Source organism: Parus major, chromosome Z (genome assembly GCF_001522545.3).
Source record: "Parus major isolate Abel chromosome Z, Parus_major1.1, whole genome shotgun sequence".
In the NCBI taxonomy this organism is placed as follows: Eukaryota; Metazoa; Chordata; class Aves; order Passeriformes; family Paridae; genus Parus; species Parus major.
This window is the reverse complement of record NC_031799.1, coordinates 43,377,148-43,390,743: the sequence shown is the minus strand read 5'-3', so window position 1 is coordinate 43,390,743 and position 13,596 is coordinate 43,377,148. Positions and strand designations below refer to the sequence as shown.

The 13,596-nt window shown below is 40.2% G+C and overlaps 1 protein-coding gene across 2 annotated transcripts in view; it reads right to left on the bottom strand.

The window, feature by feature from the left end:
- Positions 1-12,828, bottom strand: part of NRG1 (neuregulin 1) — a 288,586-nt gene extending 275,758 nt beyond the window's left edge. The window contains exon 1 of one of the 2 annotated variants that reach the window (XM_015615061.2): positions 12,763-12,828. The gene's annotated coding sequence lies outside the window, so the exon portion shown is untranslated. The remainder of the gene's footprint in view (positions 1-12,762) is intronic. The other variant, XM_019005334.2, reaches the window with a different exon arrangement.
- Positions 12,829-13,596: the final 768 nt, after the last annotated feature.

Genomic DNA, 13,596 nt, shown 5'->3' with positions numbered 1-13,596 from the left:
AGGTAGAGATTAGCCTAACTCAGGATAAAGCAGTGGGATTACTCTGGAGAGGGTTCACAAAGTCCCTATCAGTGATTGCACAGGCTTGTCCTGTTGCAGTAATGGCTTGTTCCCATTCCCAGAAACGGGATCCTAAAAAAGGTGCTGATATATGTTTGTTCACAAAACTGTCAGTGGGACCCTGATTAAAGGGTCCCTGTGTCTCCCCAGGACAAATATCCTTCCTCTTTCCTCCAATTTACAGCCCTCATTGCAAGTGTAGGATTTTACTACCATCAAAATTTACAAATTAAGGGCTTAGTTAAAATTACATAGAACTACTAATATAAGGCACTTATAGACACAAACCTCTTCTTCAGAGAAAAAAATTCCTTTGTTTCAGTAAGTAAAATTTGATCAAAATATTATGACATCTATACCAAAATCAAAGAAGGCAGCTAGGTACAGCTCCTGAGATGCTGGATAGGTTTCCTGTCACAAAGAGGCATGGTGTTAATATCCAGCCAAAGACAGACTGTTAACATCCACTCTCTCCCTTGAGAGACTTTGTTGGATTCTTGACGGTATCAACGTGCAGATTCTTGCTAGCTGTCACTACTGACCTGGCTTAGCCACTCTCTCATTATTGAAGTATGTTGCCTTGGGCAAAAGCAAAGGGATTAATTACACAGCAAAATGGAAATCAGAAAACCCAGACAAATCATAAAATCCTAAAACCTCCCTGGACAAAGCTGAGGATGGGAACTTGTGGTGGTCTGAGAAAGAAAATGGAGACATTGTCCCATTTTACAGTGCAAAGAAGGTCTAGGATAGTTATAATGCAAACTCTCTCCTGAAGTGTAATAGACTGGAAAATGAAAAACTTCTTCCACTGATTTTTCACAAAGCAAATTAGACAGACTTATTGATTCAGTTCAGCAGTTGCTGGATGAAGCCATAGCTGAGGCTGTTGCATCCTGCCAGACCAGAGGCAAACACCCACTTGGCCCAACAAAAATGTTTGCACTATGAACTGCTGAGTCTCTGGGATTTCCTGTAGCTGTGAGCAGACCTTTAAGTATCACAAGACTCACAGGCCAGAATTTTCAGAGGTGCTCTTAATTCTGCAGCTGTGGAGCTGGAGCTGGACAGCAAATCCTCATAGCTTGGAATATTCCATGGCACAAACCCACACTGGAGTTTTGCTCTTACTTCAAAGATATGTTGCAATGCAATAACATGACTGCAAACTTGCGTGCAAGGTCATCTCTGAGAGGAACTGGTTATGAGTATAAAAAGATTCCTCATCACCTTTATAATTCTGACCCTTAAGTAGAGAAAACAAAAATGCTGGAGGAGAAGTGATTTTTTTTTAGAATTACTCTTAACTCAAGTGCCTGTTTTCTCTGGCTTCTTGCAAAGGCTTGTGAGACTGTGCGAAAATGTCCTATCCATGGCAAAGCAAGGAAACCACCTGGAGTTTTTCTGTAAGAATCATTGCTCTGTGACCACTGGAAGCAAACCTGAAATAAATTTCAACAAAATTCTCCTTAGGAGTATCAGACAAGACTAGCAGGAAATAAAAAAAATAATTACACAAACCATATGATGCTTCAAAAATGTGTCGTTTTCCATGACATGACTTTCAATGTTATGGAAGAAGTGAGATGATGTGAGAGCATGGCATATTTTGGTGCCAGCATCATTATTTCCAAAAGTTGACTGCACTTTTAACTGCTTGCAACTCTCTGCAGACCCATCTATGTTACAGCCACTCTAAGTCACAATGATATTCTTCTCTTTGTTTGCTATGGACAATGGTTTTCACTTTTAGCCTTGTTGGGACTGTTAAATGTTGATCATTATCAAACTAATTCCCTGATGGGCCAATCTGTAATGGACTCTGGCTCCTGTTGCTGGATGGCATTTGCTTTATCAAGGAATGGCTCTCCTTGGTAATCAGTGTGAAGCAATGGTACTTTCTTGGCATAGGCCACTCCAGTCCAATTTCAGTTGAGCTTCCAGGGTTGTGTTGAAGAGGTTTTTTCACTTGGGAACTGAAGCAAAAGTTTGAGTAGGATAAAAAGGAACCTTATTATGTTTAAACCATTTTCTGTGCATATGGTTGTACAAAGATTTCTGAAAAAAATAATGGAAAAGAAAAATTTGGGGCCAGGTTTACTGTTCTGAAAGAAACTGACACATGCTGATAGTTCTCCCATCCTTTTGAGAGTCCTTTTGATGATGAAACTCACCCACTAACTTCTTTCTGATCAAAAGAAATATGCCAGTTTACAGGGTCTGTGAAGTTGCCAAGAAATAATAATCTTACAATGAAAAGATAATATATATTGGGGGAAAAAATATTTTTTTGCCTTTTATGTGGTTATTTGTAGCATACTGTTCTTGTTTTTACAAAACACTTCAGAAATACCAGGTTGTTCCAATTTCAATTTAGACTTCTAGAAAGGGGCCTACACTGTTACATTCAAAGGTATAGCTATCCATTTTATAACATTCTTAGACTAGACTAAACTAGGCTAGTCTAGACTAGACTTGAATGTTTCAGTGGAAAGGGCCCTACCATGATCACACTGGCCATCTGCAGATGCTGTAATGGCAATAAAACCAAGTTCAAGAAAGTTATTCAAATAAATAAATAATATTGACTAACTAAAGTTCTTATAGGAACTAAATAGGAACTCTCAAATTTCCTTTCTGCAAAGTCAAACATAGCTTTTTAAAAGCTCACAGCTTTACCTTGCACAAGTAAAGGGTTGGATGCCTTTTATGTTACAGAAATGAAGCATAGACAAGGTATACCACACCTAGTATGATTTATGAGCCACCAAAGTTACTTGCTAAGATGGTTTATGTGGCATAGGGATATTTATCATAAGCTCACCCTAGGAAGAACTAGAGATGGACTGTCAGAACAGTATGCAAATGCTCTCACCAAGCACAGAATGCCTGCTGCCATGAAATGTTGGAACTCAGCCCTACATGCCCTGAAATTGCTCCCTTCTGACCCAAACATACAAAATTCAAGACACCTAAGAGTTAAAATCAGCATACCATATGTCCTTGCTCCTTGCAGCTTCCCTGCCTTCCCTTTTTTACATGTTCAGTAATATGCAAACCCCTGGAAGAAGGCCCCAGGTACCAGGGTACTTTACTGCCTCCTTAGCTTTCTTCTGCTTATTTTATTCTCTATCCTGTTGCCATTGCTGTTCGTTTTCATAAAGACACTGGCTTTACAAAAACGTAAACGAAGAGTGTTAATAAACATGGGCTGAAAATCCAACTTCATCCAGAATTACTGAAAAAACCCAGATGTGTTTGTTATAAACACATGCCTGGCCAGCTTCAGCTTTGCCTGCAAGCTGCTTTTATTCTTGATACAGGATTTAAGGGTTTAATGAAGCAGTCAGGAAAACAAACACAAATATGTGGGTGTCTCCAGTGCACCCACAGCAGGAGTGAGGGGAGGTGTGGTTTATGCCACAGTCCTGCCTTGAATGCTGAGCTGGGGTGTTGGGAGGGCACCTGCAAACCTGTGAATACATGTTGAAATTTGGGAGGACACTTTGCACCAGTCTCACACTGCCATAGAGGGGATCCGTCCTGATCTACAACAGTGTAAGGGTGAGTAGAAAACAGGTCTGTTTTCGTTTGTGCACTCTACTGCCCTGTGAGGACTGCCATAAAGGCGAGCCCTGGGGCTGCAGGAAGAGAGACACTATTCCCCTGGTTTTCTTGAGTCAAGGTCACCAAACTCATCTTGGAGACATGTGCACAGCTGATAATATCAACAAAGTCTGCTTTGAACACATGCTTCCAGATTCAATCTGAGCCATGTCTGCCTTTTCCCTTCATATGCCTGCTGTCACAGAAGAAATTTCAAGTCACCTCTTTGTAAAGGTAATTTTGTTTTGCTATACAGACCTCTACTGGTCTTTACTTACCGAAGTTCAATTGCTACAAAAGAATGAAAAGTGAGGAATCCTTTCTAAATTCTGCACTAAGGAAGATTTTCCACAGCCAAAAGACAAATTTCCCAATGCATAAGCAGTTGGTGCATACAGCTAACTCTAAGACAGAAGGAGCTGGGCCTGTTCAGCCTCAAGAAGGGAGAACTGAGAGGAGACTTCATCCATATCTATAAGTTCACCAAGCAATAGGACAGCAGACAATGGGAAAATGATGCACAGGTCCATCTGAAGATGGGTAAGAACTTTACTGTGCAGGTAACTGAGCAGGGTGCCAGGAGAGATTGTGGAGTCTGCCTCACTGGAGATGTTCAAGAATCATCTGGATTCCATCCTGCACCATGAACTCTAGATTGACCCTGTTTGAGTAGGGAAGTTGGATCAAATGACCCAGTGTGGTCTCTTTGCACCTGACCCATTCTGTGATTCTGTGATTCGGTGGCTGGGATGTTCTGAGTTGATCAGCTAGGTCTGAGTGCAAAAATTCCACCAATCAAACCCACAGGCTATTAGGACTATGCCAAGAGATTCACTGAACCCTTGCAATGATTAGTCACACTGTGACTAAATCCTCACTGCACAAATTGCAAATAGTACAAGCAAGCAGAACCTCTTTATTGGCAAGCATCTGTTTGCTGTCTATTTCAATCATGGTATGTTCAGGTTTCCAAAGAATGGAAACTGAGGACACAGCTATGTGGTCTGAATTTAAGAACAGATACCAACTGAAGCCTGCTGGGTACAAACATGCTTGTAACCTTCAGTACCAGAGAGGGAAATGAAACCAAATACAAAAGGCATTAGCAAGAAGACAAGTGATTTATTTCTCTGTAAGCATACCAGAAACCCTTGTGTATTAACTGGAAAGAGGATCAAAAAATTTTGGGGCTTGATCCCTTAGCTCATCCTAGGAGTCTTAAGACTGTTAAGACATGATATAAACCTAGCAAACTTGACTTCTCCTCTCTACTCTAAACAAGACACTGTTCCATGTCACTCATGCTGGTGACAGGGTGACAGAGCATACTGCACTCATTTTACATTGAGGTCTCAACATTCTGTAAAGATATATCCTGGATTATCATGGCAGCTTGTTACTTTAGCTATGGCCTGGTTTGTCATCTGCCTCTCATCTCCAGTGTGTCCAAAAAGGGCAATGGAGCTGATGAAGGGGCAGGGGCACAAGTCATAAAAGGAGTGGTTAAGGGAGCTGAAGGTGGTTAGCCAGGAAAAAAGGAGCCTCAGAGATCTTATTTCTCTCTATAGCTACCTGAAAGGAGATTGTAATGAGGTAAAGTCTATTCTCCCAGGTAACAAGGGACAGTATAAGAAAAAGCCTCAAGTTGTACCTTTTTGGCAACACTAATAGGAAGAGAATGAAAGTCATTCTGCTGGGAAGGCAGTCCTATGAAACATCACCAAACATGGGGCTTGAGTCTTTTCCATGTGTTGACATGTCCCAGTAATAACTGAATCAGAATGGTTTGGGTTGGCAGGGACCCTTAAGATCACAGAATGGTTTAGGACAGAAGGGAACTTAAAGATCATCTCATTGAAATCCCCCTACCATGGGTCAGAACACTAGACCAGGTTCCTCAGAGCCCTTCCAAAACAGCTTTGAGCATCTTCAGGGATGGGTTATCCCCAGTTTATCTGGACAACCTGTTCCAGTGCCTCACCAGCCTCACAGTAATGCCGGCAATGAACTGAATTGTTCTTGCTATCCCACCACTAAACAATAAAAGATGGGATTTGTGGTGTTGCATTTCACAGCTAAACCGTCCATGTGTACAAGCCTTTCCCCCCACACTTGAGCCTTGCTAATACCATCTTCATTTTGACTTTAATGTCTGGTAAGTGTTGAGCTGAAATATCTGCCTTTTCCTGAGCAAAGACACTAACAGTCTGTTTCTTTCACTGTTGATCCATTAATTTACCTGAAAACCATCCCTCTAGTTTTGACTAGTTTTTCAGCCAGTTCTTGTAGTTGAAGGAATGGGAGGAATGACAAAGGAGAGGCATCAGCGAAGCATGATGGATGTTGGGGCAAGTACTGGCCTCCTAGATTTTGCACAGCTTTAAATGATTGTGTATTCATAGGACAAACATGCAGAGGTGTTGAGCTAAGACTGAATTTGAAGGCATTGGACAAGTGCAATTGGGTAATACCAGATGTTGGAGACAACAGCTAAAACGCCATCTAAACATCTTGCCTGTTCCACATACATAGCCCATCTCTGGAAGTGTTCAAGGCCAGGTTGGATAGAGCTCTCAGCTCTAGTTAAGTGTTAGACCTAGCTGATCTTTCAGTTCCCTTCCAATCAGGCCATTCTATGATTCTGTAATTCTATGTGCATTATTATGGACTGTCTGAGTTGACGTGTGAAGGGTCTGACAAGTGAAATGACCTGTGCTGTGGTTCCTTGCTCCTTCTCATATAAGCCCCCTCACATTTCTTCACCTGCTAATGATGGAAGGAGGGAGACCAGCATTTTCTCCCATTGTGATCCCTTGTGTCCATTGATATTTTCACTAAGGAGAAAGTCTGTTGCACAGTGTGTCCCAGCAGACCTGAATATATATATTTTATTTGCATTTCTAAAGATCCTTAAAGCAAACCCACCTGACAGTTTCCACAACTTGCTTCTTTACAAGATGTACAGGCATTGCAAGTTGCTTTTCAACTTGATAGTAAACATGGACACTGCTATTATGGCAGTACTGAACAGTTCAAACTCTACATCTTCTTCGCTGACCTCATGCTGGGCTGGGAGTTGAACCTCTCCACTTGTTTTCTCAGCATTGTTATTTATGAAAATATTCAGGCTCCAATCACAGTTAGCTCAACATGACATTTCTACAACTGGCATTAAAAATCCAGTTTTCCTGACTCACACAAAATCAGTGTGATCAGAATACATTACTCATCAGCAGCTGGATACCTGAAAAGCTTAACTCAGACAAAATGAGGATGGAGAAGTTCAAAAAAGGAAGATAGATCAAGTGATAGCTTGGATATGACCCACTGTGTTCTAAATCCTGTGTCTCATAGACACTAATCTCAGACATTTCTCAGTTAATTTTCTGTCTACTGCATGTTGTCTGTCTGCTAGGTTATCTCATCTTGATAGAGACTAGAACAATAATCAAAGCACAACATCTAATATCCTTCCTAGAATTTTCATCATAATTACATTATTAATTCTCTGGTTATTCTTGTAATTCATGTAACCAACTAATGCTTCTTTGAATTTAACTAAACCCTTAGCTTCATGATCTTTCCTTTGCAGTGGATTCAACAGTTTCACTTGCTGTGAAACAGACATCTTTAATTTCTGTCTCTGAATTCTTATATTTTTAGGCAGAAATACATATTCCTCCATGTTTAAATCACTCCATTTTATATTTTCTATCACTTCCTGGTTTTCCTACCACAAAACAAAGTGTCAAATGCAAGAGCATTCACTCAATGAATACAATATCTGCATAAAGCAGGAAAAGTCAAAGGCTATTTTACCATGATCTAAAAATAAAACTCTGCAGTTTATACTTTATAGTTTCTCCTATATTCCATCCAACTCCTGAACCTGTATACACTGCATGTCTAACACCTGCTAAGGACAAATCTCTACCTTACTGAACACCTCCATCAAATCACTGGATAAATCTCATTTTTAGTGGCTGAGGACATATCAACATGAGCAACTTATCTCCATGAGCTTTTCATAAAATTTGGATGAAGGAAAATTCTCCCTTTGTCTTCACTGTCTTATATACTGTACTCTTGAACTCAACCCTTTATTTTAGTTTAGCTTAATTCTGGCTGAAAATGCCCACACATTAATTCTGTGTAATAAATGCATTTCAAAATTAATTCAGATCCTATTATCTGAATGTCCCCATGAAACCGATTCCAGAATATCTATGAAATACATTATATTGCATATATATAAAAGCAATTATTGGATGTTTTTATCTTTCATATCTGTCATCCAGAGGCAGTCACCAAAAAAGAACATCTCACAGTTTTAACACCTTGAAGTGTTTAGGTATCAGGTTCTCCTCTTTCTGAACTTTATGAATGCTTCTTCCCTGTCCCCCCATCTCAAGTAATAGACATTCTGGGCCTCACCTTGCAGTGGTATTGACACTCCTGAGACTCTCCTGACTTACCAGTCTCCTACCAAATGCTGGCATGAGCTTTTATCTGATTTCTGCTATCACCTCTGCCTGTTCCACTCACCTGAAAAAGCAGGCTTCTTCCCGTGTTGTTTTAGTGTTATAACTGAGGAACCTGAGGGATGGAATCCAGTAGGGGTGTGCATCATCACTTCAGAAAGAGATCAGTGATGTTATATCCCTACCACCTCACAAATTCACACTAAAGGGTGATGCATGTACAACCCTTCAAGCTTTGGGAAACAATAACTGCAAATGCTTGGTGTTCAGCCACCCCACTGCCCTTAAAAGCTGCTTCACATGAACCATTGACTCCCCTCTCTCAGGAGCTGCTATTTTTCTGCTGCTTGCAGATCTTGCCACCATGATATGTGCCAGACTGACATTTCTGTTGCAGCTCCCATTAACTGGAACAAAACCAATCATTTGAAATTGCCAACTGTGATGAAATGAAATGTTTCCATAGAAAACACTGGGCAATTATTACTTGCTAAAGTTAAAATCGTGGGCAGGATTCTCCTGTGAAAATTTTACATCTAATTAGTATTGTGACAGACATGATTAGGAGGTGGACAGAATCAAAGCATCACAGCGTGTAAGTCAGAGCACAGAAAGGATGAGAGTTTAACTCTTGTAATAACACAATCAGATGGCAGCAGTGCTGTTGGCAATATAGATTATTTTTCCAAATTTTCCCTGTGAAATCTGCCAGCAGAAGTAGCAGTCTTCAGAAACAATTTGGCATGTCTCGGGAAGGCAACTAGTTCGGTGTTTAATGAATGGCCGAAGAAAAAGCTTCTAAGCTTTTTTTAAGTATATAGATAGCAAGAAAAAAGCAGAAAACATTATAAATGGAATTACAATTGTTAATATTGCTGATGTAATACTTATTCCCAAACCCACTAAAATAAACAGCAGACACCCAAGCAGCCTCAGTGGATTTTGAATAGGGATTTTAAGATGAAAAACACAAGAGCCAAGAAACCCATAATGCAACATGGTAGCTTGAATTTTCTTGCTTCTGATTCAGATGTGGACAGTGGCTAGTGCCCCCCAAAAATTCTGTTTTTCACATCTATGTCAGTTGGTATAAGAGCACATCTGCTATTACCTTTTGCCACAAGCACTGCCTCAGGTAATATTTAAGAGCTTATTGTGCACAGCAGGAATTTATAATGACCTCTCAGTTTAGATTACCATCACTACAGAAAAATAAATATCCAAAAATAATTTGGAATAAAAAAACTTGTGTCCATCAAAACCAAATGGGAGCCCAGGGTTTGAAAACACAAAGTAAAAGAGTAATAGATGTGATATCACAAGTCATTATGTTAATGCAGCAATACTTTCTTCCCACTGAAAGAGCCCAGGACTTTATCACAAAGTCACATCAAAGTCACTGGCATTTAGCCTTTGGAGAATATCTACTTCTTTTATAAACACTGGTGTAGACTTAACTGGATTGACAGCCCCAGGACCTGACCCATACAATTTAGCTACACAACAGGAACACTGCTGTCAGAGTGAGACGCTTCTAGCTCTGATCCCCAGGACATCTGTGAAAGAACAGTTTCGCCTTTCTGCCCTTTAAAAAATTCAGTCAGTGTCAGTCTTATGGGGAGGATGATTTCTGTATCTGTTTGAGATTGTCAGCTCAATTTCCAGCCCTTTTTCCTAAATTCTTAGCCACTCTGTGTATATAGCAGATTTCATTTAAATTTAATGAAAATAATAATAATATATATATGTATATTTATCTATCACATCACATTCTTCTTCTGTCCAGTGCATGTTACCAGAAGAGAACATTCATCTGGTTGTTTTGGAGGAGACAGCTGAATTCCAAAGAAGGAGGATGTTTGTTTTTTGCAGCTTAGGTGCTAGAGCAAGTATCAGGCTACATGGAGTTTAAATACACAGGACTTAGCAACTGAATTTACCAGACAGTAGAATTTAAAAAATTATGCTGTTCGGAAGGTCACTCTGGAAGACATGTAGTCCAACCCCTCCAGGTTCAATCAGCATGTTCCAAGCCTTTTATAGTGAAGTTTTGAGAACGTCCAAGAGTGGGGACTGTATACCCTCTCTCAGTTCTTTTTTCTATACCTTAGAGGGAGATCTATACATTGTTACAGGACTTAGATTGCTTGGAACCCCTTCCTTTTTCTTTGGTCTGTCCACCTAGAGAGGCTATCTCTTTCTGTTTGTACAAGGCTTGTCATTCAAAAGAGAGCACTGTTAATAATAACAGTAAAGCTTTAAAAACATTTTAAGGTGCTTTTGTGAATCTTCACAAATTGCTTGACTACAATAGTTTCAGCACTAAGCTGTGCAAGTCCAGTGTCCAAGCAGGAGATTCAGAGAGGCTACAAACCAATGAATGGAGGTGAAAAAAAGACTTTCATTGGCCAAGCATTTTGAACAGGTTGATTGATATTTCACCTGCTTGCTATTACTAGGCTGTTACTTTTCTTGTCAGAATTTTTCCCCCAGTCTCAAACTGTTCTGACTAGAGAGGAACCACAACAAACACTAGCAAAATCAATCATTGTGCAAAGAGGAGCTTGAGATCACAATCCATCTTGAAGTTTGATTAAGTGCTCTAACAACTTGAGTAAGAAAAAACCCTAAAAAAGACAAAAACAGTGTGCTACTCTAGACAAGCACAGGATTGACTACCAGGAAAGGTAAAATTAAGAATAAAATAGTGTTTTGTATTTCAGATGTAAAGTACCCAAGACCTGCTTTGAAACTAATTATCTCCCAAACTAGAGGGCTGTACTTGTTTGAAGCTGTTGCAGGCTTTTTGTTTGTTTGTTTGTTTGTTTTTCCTTTTTTCTTTTTTTTTTCTTTCCACATTAGACCTGGTAGAAATCCCACAGTTTTAGTTTGTCTGGGATAACTCATTAACTGCTAAAGGCATTCTATGATGAGTGGAGCATCAGTCTGAATTCTGTCCATACTCAGTTTCCCATCTTTGGGAGATTTTAAAATTTTTTAACATCACTTCCACCTGATAGAAATTCAAGCACAGATTCCTTAACTGAGGGCTGCGATTTAACAGTGAGTCTCCTGTTCATCCCATGTTCATGTGCTTACTGACAGACAGAATGGCTCACAGGCTTGATACAGCTGATAAACCATCTGGTTTGATGCGCTGCCCAGGACATCAACATTTCCAAAGAATAGTTTACAGAAGTGACCATCAGACTGCAGGAACTGTGGGACTTAAACAAATAATAGGAAAACTAAAAGGCAGGACAAACACAGTATGACTCATTCAAGCATTTGAGATGAAAAAGTATGGTTTGAAGAAATTCTTTGCTTAAGAGTCACAGATTAGTGAGACAGTGGTCCGTGTTGTGAATTTTCCATTGATCACTGTGCTGTATAAAAACAGAATACATTATAATTTATGATAACATTATTAGTCAGTTTTACAGTTTCTGAGCAAGACTTTTACTAATGTATTCAAGTGTATTCATAAAAAGCTGTATCTACATACATATACCAAAGGTTGAGTTTTTAGTAGAATCATGGAAAATGTTAGAACTCTGCTGAGGACAACGCATCTAGAAAAAATAGCATTAATCTCTTTACTGTACAGTAGGGTGTAACTGCTTTATACTACCTTTATATGAATGAGAAGATACAAATTTTATAGCTCAAATAGTCTTGAACCAGTGCTGTCCCAGTCTCTACCATAGGATGTAACTTAACTACTCTGAAGTGCAGGGATATTAGACACCTTTTCCTTTTTTTGCCTTCTGCTGTCCTCTGCATTTGCCATCATGTCCTCTCAAATTTTGCAGCTGCTTCAGTTGCCCACTTCTCCTTTAAATCACTACATCCTTCTCCAGCTACCTTATCTGTGATGCTGGGCCAAAGCTTACTGGGGACAAGAAAGTCACCAGTACCTTTCAGGAACAGTGAAGAGCAGAGGTCATTTTTCATTAATCTGTGTAATGAATTTTTCCCCTCCTACTTCACCCAACACACAAAGCAGGAGCATGGGCCACTGGGGACTGGGATCACAAGTGTTGGATAGCTTTATGTGAATGCATAATGAGAGAGAACTGTGCAAGGTCTTCTCTTCCCCCTTGCAGGTGCTCCTTCAGAGAATCAAATTGACAGCAGCCAAATTACCTCAAGTACCTCAAAACTGGAAGCAAGGTATCTTCACCTGTTCTTAACACAGATCAGTGCTCCTACATGAATCTGAGACTGGCAGCTCTTGTCTCTAACTGTGAAAATGAAGATCCTTGTCTGCCACATGACTTCCAGCCTCTTCTCTAGTCAGATGAGGTGTCCTAAGCTTTCTTGGTGGACAATTTCCTCTGAACAGCATCCTGCTCAAAAAGTCTATTCTTCTGGTAAATTCCCTGGCACTGGCCCTCACATATCAGAATCTTTCTGTATTGCAGAAGAAGCTACATTTATCTAATGCTATTTAGTAAGAAATCAAAAACTTGCATGCCACTCTAACCAGAGGGAGCTAGGGTTAACAAACATACTCTCTCCCTGTTCTGGAAGCCCTCAGCAAAGTTCTTGCAGCTTCTGCATGCACATAAACCAATACCACTTCAAAGAGTCCCCCAATTGCAAATTGACTCACAGCTGGAGCTGGTGTTGACGTCCGTCTGTGTTGGTGCCAGGCTGTACAGAACTGGCCCTTCAGACATGGCCCTTCCTGACAGTAAATGGCAGAAAAGAAAGAAGGAAAGGAAGGGGAAAAGACAGGGGAGAAAAAGGGAATGTTTAGATAAACTCACTGAACAGATATGCAGACATCATCTACTATTTGTTAACACAATCTCTTACTGTAAAGTCCACCCCCCTCCAACACACACACTTTCTCATGCGCACAAACACACCTCCCAGCCAAAATCTGGGGACAATGGTTGCCTAAAGTTCTTCCAAGGTATCTCATTTGCTTTGTCTGAGTGTCAGCCCGTTGGAAATTCCTTTAACAGGGGTCATTAAAGAGGGTGGAGGACATGCAAGCTGTAGAACAGATGATTCTATTGCTCCAAGTGTGGGACTTCACTGAGAAATTGGATCTTTGCAGATCAGACCCTTGCAGATCAGACTGTCAGGACTGAGTTTTATTTTTCAGCATTTCTGTAAGGGCAGATGCATATAAGACCTGATGTCAAACATGAGCATGTCAGACCTGCTGTCCTGTTCATTAACAGATATCGGATGCAGCAGAAAAAGAAGCATCTTCAAAGCATTATGAATAACTTTACCCTCGGAAAAGTGTAATTCAAATTCTTTCTGACATTTAGGTCAGCAAGGGCTGTGCTATTAACTTGACATGTGTCTCCTTTGCAGATTGCATTTATGAATTTGCTATGGAGGGAATAGCCCCCATCACAGAAGGTGCAGAGATACAGGCACCAGACAGCTCTGAGGTTCTTCATTCCAGATGTGCTGCTCTGTAAGTGAA